The sequence below is a fragment of the Nanorana parkeri genome, unplaced genomic scaffold (assembly GCF_000935625.1).
Source record: "Nanorana parkeri isolate BGI_ZX_2015 unplaced genomic scaffold, ASM93562v1 scaffold314, whole genome shotgun sequence".
NCBI lineage: Eukaryota > Metazoa > Chordata > Amphibia > Anura > Dicroglossidae > Nanorana > Nanorana parkeri.
In genome coordinates, this window is record NW_017306582.1 from 1,088,211 (window position 1) to 1,099,471 (window position 11,261).

Here is an 11,261-nt window from a genome sequence, read left to right on the forward strand (position 1 = left end):
TAAACCCCCACTTCCCCCTCAATGGCGATGACCATTGCTGGTCTCACTATTTATACCTGGGGGCTGTTGAAGTCTGGACGATTGTGCCAGAGCTCTCTGGACGCCAAGGAGTCACCTTGTGTATTTGTGAGGGGGGGAGGCAGGAGATTAACTGAGTATTTGGATGAGGATACTGCTTTACTGCCCTATTATTTGCCCCTTAATCCCCCCACTTCCCCCTCGATATGGTGGTGACTGCTGGTCTCTGTTTTGTACCTGGGGGGTGCTGTTGTGTATTCACGCCACCCTCTCCCCTCCCTCCCTCCAGCAGCACAGCTCTCCAGGAGGAAGGATAGCTTATTTTACCACCATTTCCATTGTAACGCTGACCGAGTCGGGAGGGGTGGAGTTCAGGCCTTGAAATCAGCCCTGTATATTGTTGCGCAAAGTGATCCGCATAGTTATAAGTACTGTAAAGAATAGACCATTGTTTTGTTTTGCATGTCTGTTTTTGGCAGCCCGGCCTCCTATGCAGCCGGTTAACTTTTTATTTTTAAGTTTTTCCCGTATGACCCAGAGGCGTCCAGGATTTGTAGTTTGAGCTTTTTGCGGCTCGTTCTTTTATTGCCCCCATGTCCATCCCGTGTCCATCCCGCTCTTTTATGTGCTAATTTTTTTCTGTCTGTATCTTTTTGCAGTTTTAATCTCTTTCCTCAGTGCCCCCGTCCAGTTCCCCTCCCAGCCAGTTCTCAAGCCTAGGAATTCCTTTCATGCTCCCTTTTTTTTCCCTTCTCAGTTTACATGCTACAGTCCGCTCTGTATATTCACGCTTCTATTATTTTTTTGTCCTTTATTAACCGTGTAAAATAATCACATACACGACCCTCGGTTACCACCTTTTTGTAGCAATGCAGACCCACATCGTTGGATCAGGAAACCCTACATATAAAGGGTTCTGTAAACAAGTTAAACATTATGGAAATGTGTTTCTTGGTCACAAATGTAGGTTACTCGGAGTGCTGGGGAGCAATAGTCCTATCTGTTGAAATATGCATGTGTGGACTACTGCAGATTGGCATTGGTAGTAAAACATACTTTCTATAAACGGTTGCAATTGTAATTTTGGAGCTAGCGTGCCTTTCCTGAAAATACAGTTGTGCCTTCCTCGCCGAATTCCCTATTAAGACTCCATCGGCCCCTCCCCCATCCTCCTCTCTCTCTCTCTCCATGGCTCTGTTTAGGATACATGACCCGGGCTCAGGAAAACAGACAATGTTTGGCTATAGGAGGGTTAAAGCGTGGAGACCAGATCCTTGTGGCCAGGTGTTTTTCATTGCTGGTGGATTCGCAGGAAGAGAAGCATGAGAAGTATCCAGGTTTAACTGTTCAACTTCTAGGGCCAAATAGAAGCAACTATCACTGGATTGTCCCTTCCATTGGATTACAACTGTTTTTTACTATTTTTACAATTCTGGTCATCGCATCAAGTTGGTGCTTCTTCTCCATGGTCATGTGAATGTCTGGAGTTTTCACTGGTATGTTCTGCTATGCATTGCCTACAAAACACCCCCCCTGAAGCTGTGTACAGAACCTTGCTGATATATAGGTTCCAGAGTTTGCAGAGTTCTCACTGGCTCTAGTGTTGTTCCCCTGCACGTTAGTAGTAGCTGCTACTCCTGCTTTTTTTTTGACCTGTTCTTCCATTAGGTTGCAGCTCAGGGACCCATACAGGTTAATGCCCCATCCTCAATAAACTGACTACGTCATATTTTCATTGAGGCTGCACATTTTCCACGCTACAGACATTTGTATGCTTCCATATGTTTCACGGATCAATATTGATTACAGTGGAGCACTGGTTTTTAATGCATTAGAAGCAATATGAACTCTAGAAATGACCGCGTTTACTATCGGACTTCATCATTTCATATTTGTGATTATCGATTAGATCTGATCGAGAGCTTGCAACTTAGTATCTGCGTCCATTATGTAAGTGTTTACAGGTCACTGCATGCTGGGTATTGCATTGGATTGCACCGGCCTTTAGGGATGAATTTTATTTTTACCCTTTCCTGTCTAAGATTTTTTTTTTATTGGTGGGATGTTTTATATGCAGATTATATTGCACCGGCCTGCTTGCTTCTGTTTATTTTTCTACCCTTTTCCTCTAAGATTTTTCATTGGTGGCAGATGATTACACCCGGGCTGTTTTACTTCTGCAGTTGTTGCCACTGGTTTATCTCAATGTCTTTACTGTCCACTGATGTTGCATTGTGGCTTCTGATGTGACAGGAATATAGGAGAAGCGCCTGCAAAGTGCACAGTGTCATCCTTGCCATTTCTTAAGGAGACGTGTGTAGCTCCGCCAGATGAGCAAAGGGGCTTGGTGAGCTGCCCTGTTGCTACGTGAGACTCTCAAGTGGTGCTGTCCTTCTCCAGGGAGCGACACCACTTCCATTAGCAGTGCTGTTTTGGTCCTTGGAGAAAGGCTGGGGCTGAGCTGTGCTGACGAGATGGCTGGCTTGTGTGTGTGTTTTTTTTTTTTTTTTTGCCATCTGTTTTTGTTTTAGCTTTTTTTTTCCCCTTTAGCCCCACAGCCTGATGTTTTGTGAGTTGTGATGGATGTACTAGTCTGGTGGCAATGCTTCCATGCTGCTCAGACTATTATCCACGACACAAAAGTCCTGTTTTGATCACTTTCACATAGTAGCCTGGTAACTATAAAAAAAAAAATGTGTGTGTGTATGTATATCTATCTAGATATAGATATATATCGATATCTATATCTATATCTATAATAGAGATTTTATATATATATATCCGTGAAAATTGCTGATTACCTGATCCCCTCCAGTGTTGTCCTACTGGTCAGTGACTGGCACGTTTTGCTGGAAGATGTAGTTCAACAGCATTGGGTTCTCAGTCTATATATGTGTTGTCGTTTTTTGTTTTTTTTTAAATAGCCTTTTCTGTTTTTGGGAAGTACGTCAGTTCCTCAATCCTTGAATGCTTTTTCTGCCCCCTAAATTCTAACTGTTGTTCATAAAAGGGTGAAGGGTTTGGAGAAGGCAGGAGAAGTTACCAATCTAGGACAACATAGCTGAACTGGAAAGTAAGCTGAATTGGAGAATTTTTCCAAATCGGCTATTTTAGCCTAGATTGTTCACTTCTTCTGCCTTCTCCAAACTCTTAACCCTTTTGGAAATAACTCTGTAAATGTTTCCAATGTGAACCTGGGCTCCTCCGATCGGACAAGTGGGACCATTCTCTCCAACTCCTGGAGATCCATTTGTCTGGTATCTGCAGTTTTCAAGCCCCTGGATAGTTGAGCTTAGATTCCAGATGAAAACAACTCCCTAGTGTTCTGCATGTTCTGGGACAAGGTTCATATTTTCTTTGTTCTGTAAATAAATGTATGAGGCAGTATCTGATACGTTATGTAAATGTGACCAAAGTTGCAACTGGAGTTGTAGTCGAGGCATTTACGGTTCTGCTTTTTATATATGACAGAACATTCTTTGAAATTTGCTTCTGGTTCCTGAACATTGTATATCCGAATAAAATGTATTGGGGAGCAGACAAAAAAAATCTGGAGCAGATCTGCACTGCAACCCATCAGCTTCTCTGTCTCATTTTCAAATCTTACCCGAGCAACCGAAGAAAGATGCTGATTGGTTGCCCTGGGCAACTGCCTTAGATTCTGTCTGCTCCAGTTTTGATCAATTCCCCCCATTGTATTTTGATATTGTGTTTTACATGTTGGGCATCTACAGATATTGCTTTGATATTCCAAGGAGTGAATGGGGTTTGTTTTATTTTTTATTTTTTTTTATTCGCTTTGCAACCTTGAATTCTTTCCCAGTTCTGTTGGCTGATGTATTGGCTGTCTTATTCTATTGGTAGGTTGATGAATGTGGTAGACATACAGGGCACATTCTGAATGTCTTTTAGCTAAATTATATTGGTAGGTTGATGAATATGGTAAATAGATGGGGCACATTTTTGAGTGGACTTTAACATTGTTATGAATGTACATCAAGGTGAACTAATACGAGTGAAGGAGCCGGTCTCCCCAGTATAGGAGATGGTAGTTGTCGAGTAGTAATGCTTATTGGGAAGTAATTTTGACATCCGTTTGGGGTACCCTATTAGTATCAATGTGATACAAATACAGTGGTAACTCGGTTCACAAGCTTAATTCGTTCCACGATTCTGGTTGCGAACCGAATCAAACTGATCAGACCGCAATCTGGACTAGAGGAAGCCACGACCAGTGTCGGAGTGGGGAAGATGGCTGCGGTTGTGTTTGTCACCAGATACGGCATTCGTGAACGGAAGCAAAATTTTGCCGAACTTTCTGTGCGTGAACCGAATTGCTCGCGAACAGAAGCGTTCATGAACCGAGGTACCACTGTACTCTGTAGACTTCTATTGACTGTAAATTAGGAAGTGTTAATGACAACCCTGATAATTGATTACTGAGAAGGCAGCACCGCGTCTGAGTGGTCAGCACTGTGTAATATGGGAATGCGTCTAGGGTTGTATAAGCCTGAGCAGACTGATGTACATTAGGAGTATAGCAGTAAACAACATTTGTTGTACTGCAAAGCAAGAAGCAGAGCCCGTGTATGTGAAGACCACCTATGGCTATGTTTTCAGTTTGTGAAGTCATGGAGTATATGCATCCTTTTAATATTCAATGATAAAACAAGGAAACACTTAGCAGACATCCTCTGTCTTTTAGACTTGTTGACTTCATTGCTGCTATGGTTTGGTATTCACACTTGTCCCTTTTCATGCAACAGAACTCATGCATTTTGCTGCATGAAGATGCATTGTATTACATGGTATGGCTTATGTGGCTGGCTCACATATATGTAATGCAGTTTAGCTTGAAATGTAAACTACCCAGTCACACCTAAGCGAGTGCATTGCCTCATGTGGATGGAACAGTGTGAATCCAGCCTGAAGGATCCTGCTGATTATCTTTTGGATACAAATAAAGGTGTATTGGCCTCTTATGCAGTGTCATCCTCCACCCATTTCATGCTTCTTCCTAATGTGTGCAGGCATGCCAGAAAAACCATGACCGCTGACTTTTTCGTTTGTAGTCTAGCATCCACTGTTGTCTCTTGTATTAGGAGTTCACACTGTTTTATGAGATGGGTGTGTGTTTGATAGTCAGCCTCAGCCTAGTTATGGCTGTTTAATATCCCTAAAGCCAGGGGTAGGCAGACACCGGCCCTCCGGCTGTGGTGCAACTACAAAGAGCCCATTAGGCATTGCAAGACAGCCACAGGCATGACTACCAGAGGCAGTGCCCGATTGGGTTTGTAGTATCGGCACAGCAGGAGGGACGGAGTTTGCCTACAGCAAGGGGCCAGCGAGCAAAAATTTTCTAAGACCAAACTTTTTGACCTGTTTCCATTGTTGTTGGAAGCACAAGTGAGCAGATGTCTTAGAAATGTACGCCGACTAAGTGTGTCTCCATAGTTTTCATAGGTTTGTCTGTGTTTATGCATTGCTTAGTAAAAAACAAAAATCATTTTCATGGTGTTTGCATTGTTTCAATACTAAGTACTGAATACACCAGGGGGTGGGCAACTCTGGCCATCCAGCAGCTGTTGAACTACAAGTCCCATGAGGCATTGCAAGACTCATAGTCATGACTCCCAGATGCAGAGGCATGTTGGGATTTGTAGATAAAGCACAGCTGGAGGGCCGGAGTTGCCCACCCCTGGAATAAAGCATATTGCACATTGCTTTAGACCTGTTTCCGGTACACGCTGGCTGCGTTTGGGCACTTTTCTCCTGCGTAGTCTTCCTTAGCAAACAGTGAGGTTCATATGGTGGTGACCTATTTGCAGAATAATGCTCTGATGTTCCTATGGAAAGGACTTGCATACAGTTTGGTGTACTCTGCATTTGTAGCTGCTTTTACACGTGTCCTCACTTTGGGTCGGTATGACATGTTTTATTTGTAGTTGAATTGCTCCGTATATTTCCTTCTCGGCCCATCTGAAAGGCTTTGTTTTTTCTTTTCTTTTCTAGTCCTGTGGCTGCCATGTTTTTCCTCTTGCATCATCTCTACTTTTCTCTCACGCTCCCCTCCCTAAACAGGACGGGACACTCTATCCCTTGTATTCAACTCTCTTGTAATTGCGGTCACTCCCCTCCGCCTGTGCTGTGTGTGTGTGTGTGTCACTCCACCCCACCACCCTGTTTCACAGAGCAGTCTGATGAGATCACTAGTATTGGGTCCTCAGAGAAAACCTGCAGGCGGGGGCGAGGGGGGGAGGAGGAGGGACTTCAACTTGTCTCACTTTTCTAGAGCCTTTTGTTGCTGGAGGACAATGCGGTTTTAGCACAACACGTTCACCAGCCCTTACGTTTGCTACAAGGGGGTTAAAAATGTAATTGTGCATTGGGTGATAAGCAATTTTCAGATGCAGAGAGTAATGAAATATGCAGTTGGGTATAGACTTAAATTTCTTACTTTTTGCATGTTATTTACACCACTTAATAAGTCTGTCAATACCAGGGGCAGCGTCTGTGACTCAGCATTGTCCTTTCATTTCCCTTCCCTGAAAATTAGGGAGGGGGGTTTAGTATCTTCAAACATCCCCGAAAAGCTCTGTTTTTGAAAAAAGAAAATCCAGCTATGTTTCTGTGAGGATGGTTATGCATTAGTGGCGAGGAATCTGTTTCATTGATATTGATGCACCCGCTGGGACTTGTATCAATTGCTATCTGATTCACATTACTTTGCGATGTGCATGAATGGCGAAGCTATTGTTCCCTTTTCTTTAGTGATAATGAAAGATCTCCAATCGATCACCGAGATTTTCTTGCAAAGTATTTAGTTTCTATGTGCTTTGATGGCTGAGAAGGATAGTTAATGTGACACTAAACTCAGGAGTTAAATCTTAAAAATGCCTTTTAAGTACCTCAACTAGTAACAAAAATGTATGTGATTTGTGTATCACTCGGCTGTAGATCCTACAATCATCTCTGAACTGGTGCTGACCCTGTCCTTCCTTCTGGAGGGGGCTACTTTTTTTCCCCATTGTCCTTGTGTGTGTTGTAATGTAGTCACCGCTCCAAGCTCGCTCCCGGGATAGACTACAATCTCTATACAAATTGGTAAACTAAACATGAGATTGTAGTCCATCACAGGAGGGAGCTTGGAGCGGTGACTACATTACACTACACACAAGGACAATGGGCAACAAAAGTAGCCACCCTCCAGAAGGAAGGACAGTATCGACACCAAATCAGACATGATTTGAGGATCTACAGCCGAGTGATACACAAATAAGGCCAAGTTCACACCTGCACGATCCGAGACCGCGCGGCAATCGTGCATGATACTGCGCGAATTGCCGTGCGGTCACAGAGTTGGCCACCATTGCCGATCGCGCTGGTGGTGCCATTATTTTCTAATGGCACCCGAGTCGTTTCCCACCGCTATTCCGCCCCTTGCGATTGAATAGATTGTGGCTAGAACAGCTGTGAGTCGTGTACTGCGAAAAAAGGTAAGTGTACCTTTTTCTGCGATTGCCACACAGATATAACATAATTGAAATCAATGTGGCCGCACAGCAGTTGCTGTGTGCATGATCACGCCGTCCCGGGATGTGCATCCTGGATCGCCCAGCACTGCGATACATTTTTGTTAATAGGGTACATGAATGTATTTTTAAGGCTTAAAGTGACATTAAACCCTCAGATTTTTTAACATAAACCAATAGTGTAATGTGTGCCTTACTGTACTCCATGGTAGTTTCCCTTCTCATTGCTGCTCTTCCTTTTAAATCCTCATGTCTTCTCATGCTTGGGGAGAACTTCCCTTTGCAGCTGAGTGCCTCTTCCTGTAGTGCTGGCTCAGGTTGCAAACCTACATACAGACACCATGTATCCATTCCAGTGACAAGGCAGTGTGCTGCAAAACAGAAGTTCTGCCCAGCATGAGAACAGATACAGATTAAAAGGAAGAGCAGCAATGAGAAGGGAAACTACCATGGATTACAGTAAGGCACGCATTACAGTATTGTTTTATGTTAAAAAGTCTGAGGGTTTAATGTCACTTTAACTCCGAAGTTTAGTGTAATTTAAACCGGTTAGATCTTTGCTGCTTTTTGTGTAATTAAACATGTGATTGAGGTGCATGCCTTTTGATACATCAAGTCAATTCTATGACTTTGATTCTACTTTTGACTCTACTGACTTGTAAGGACAAACTATCTCCAACCACGCCAACGTATCAGCTGCCAATACTGGGAAGTTATTGAATGGTCACATTGCTGATTGGAGCAGTCTGGATAAAGTATCCATACCTTTTTCTAAGAGCACATTTTTAATTTAGAAGTAGACATTTGGAAGTCATCTTTGGTAAATGAATTGTGAAGTAGGCAGCAAGTTTAGTTTGTTCCTGCTATAGTTTTATTGAGACTCGTGGCTGTCTGGCTTCTTGGGGTTGTCCGTTCCTGATTTTGTGACCACTGCCAGCATAGTTTACCTAATCTCTTGTTATCTCTTGTCCATTTCCTTTAGACTACTGATTAGAACATGTAAGGCTTGAACTTCCTTGTCATTGGCCAAAAATTGAGGTCGGCTAGATTTGCTGCTATCTGGGTTTTTTTGACTCCTTATAACGCCCTTCTCTGGAAGTGTTCTATAATGGACGCAGTATGTCAAAAAGCAAGCCTAACTAGTCTCCTTAGACAGGAAACTCGGAAAGACTGGTGATGACGTCGCTGGGTCTAAAAAAAGACACAAACAAAATTAAAGGTTTTTTTTCATTGCTTTACCATGTTTTTGCGGGCAGAAAATAGGACCCACAGAAGGCAGAATCTGCATAGACTAAACTTCAGCTTTAATGAAGGACTCCGGGAAGTTTAAAAATTAACCCTTGCAGTGGTGTTACCCCCAGACTGCATGGGTTAAGTGCTTGTTTTGGTCTAAAGATAAAATGTATACTAACCTGATCCTTAGTCCTGTGGCAGTGACTACTCACCTCTCCCCCCTTCTGGCTGTGGAATGTCCTCAGCGCCCTCACATCTCGTACAAGTGGCTTTGTATTAAATATGACAACAGTCCTTAGACCACCGGAGCCCAAGGGAGAGGAGGCTGCAGGGATGGGGCGTAGCAGCCATGCGAGACCGAGGATCAGGTGAGTATCTTTTTTTTATATTTTAGACCCGGGACTAAAATAAGCACTTAACCCTTGCAGTGTGTGGTAGCCCCACTGCAATTGTTTAGTGCTTTTCATCTAGGGGCTAAAATAAAAAGTTATACTTGCGCGATCTGCCAAGCCGGCTTCCTCTTAGACTGGTCCCGTTCCACTGCAGCGGTCTAAGGTCCCCGAGTCATCACGCTCTATAAACTGTGTATAGGACATGAGGACGTCGAGGGACATACCATCGCTGCGGCGAGGGAGCAGTCGGGCAGGAGGGAGTGCTGTGACAGACGTGTATTAAATGAGCTCTTAACCCTTGCAGTGCGGAGTAGCCCCACCACAAGGGTTCATTTTTAAAATGCATTCTTTAAGAATTGGTGGGGTTTTTGACACCTTTTGGATCCTTAAAGTATTCAGGTGAATAAAGTAAATTTGCAGATGGCTTTTATCTTTCTCCTGGTGTTCCATAAGATCTCTGCGGGGGTCCTCAACAGGTCTGACAGTTCAGATTTCCTGGCTGAAGGTGATTTAAGGCAGACCCAATGTTAGTCTATGGGATGCTGGGTTTAAGTGGACGGGCGTCCAGTTACCCCCGACTCCGGCCAGGTCCAGAAAAACAAACGGAACTGTGTTCTATTTCACCGGACCTGGCTGTGCCGGTACAATAGTATTCTGATGTAAACGGGTATACATATCCGTTTACATCCGAGTGCCCATAGACTGACCTGGGGTCTGACAGTTCTATTTCTTTCCTCGTTGCAAGATGGAGGAAAAAACTGGGCAGACACGGCTGTTACCATGGTGCCATCCTATCCATACTGCTCTGATCAGGAGCGGGTCCGTGCACAGACTCCCTCCTGATCAGCCTGTGTGAAAGGGGCCCAAATCATCTGCAGGCATCTTTAAAGAGACCCATAACCAAAATTGTAGATGAAGGCACAGACAAATCAAGTATTTTACATTTTATTTTTTAAAATTTTGTTTTAGTGTTTTTCCTTTCCAGAAATGTTCTATTCACTTACAATGTGCTTTTTAACTTGCTGGAAATTGACTAGTCCTTTCCCTTTCATAACCCCCCTTCCCTCCGTACACCTCATTGTCTCTGGCATCTTCTCGGAGCATCTAATTACTCTCTGTGCTGGTCACAGTCCTTCAACCCACCCGTCACCTTGATGCATAACCTTTAATATATAGCTGCTGATGGAAGAGCAAAGAATTTTATAGACCAGTGATGGCGAACCTTGGCACTCCAGCTGTTTTGGAACTACAAGTCCCATGAGGCAATTTCAAGGCTCTGACAGCCACAGACATAACTCCCAGAGGCAGATGCATGTTGGGATATGTAGTAGAGCTGCAACAATTATTCGATTAAGTCGATTAAAATCGACGATGGAAAACGTTGCCAACGTTTTCCATCGGCTAAAATTCAAATTTCCCGCTCGCCGCTGCACGCCGCTCACGCACGCTGCTTACGCCCATAGACGCGCTTGATTGACAGCTGTGACTCTTGCTGAGGCTGCTGATTTCACATCCAAGATGGCAGCGCCCAGCAGAAGTCTAAGGGCTTTTGGATGCCTACACAAGATAGGCTTTGCAGTAAACCACATGTCTGAATAGGTTAAATGCACATATAATCTTATAAGAATTATTTTGTTGTAATGGATGGTCCGGTGACGGGGTCTCTTTAAACAGATCCATGCATCCACCAGTTGCTTATAGATGTGTATGTTCTCATTACCTGGTCTCATACATGGATCAGCAATACATAAAAACTCTACACATACACTATATTGCCAAAAGTATTGGGTCACCCCTCCAAATCATTGGATTGAGGTGTTCCAATCACCTCCATGGCCACAGGTGTATTAAATCAAGCACCTAGGCATGCAGACGCTTCTACAAACATTTGTGAAAGAATTGGTCACACTCAGGAGCTCAGTGAATTCAAGTGCGGTACCGTGATCGGTTGCCACCTGTGCAATAAGTCCATCCGTGACATTTCCTTGCTACTAAATATTCCACGGTCACCTGTTAGTGGTATAACAAAGTGGAAGCGACTGGGAACAGCAACTCAGCCACGAAGTGGTAGGCCATGTAAAATGAC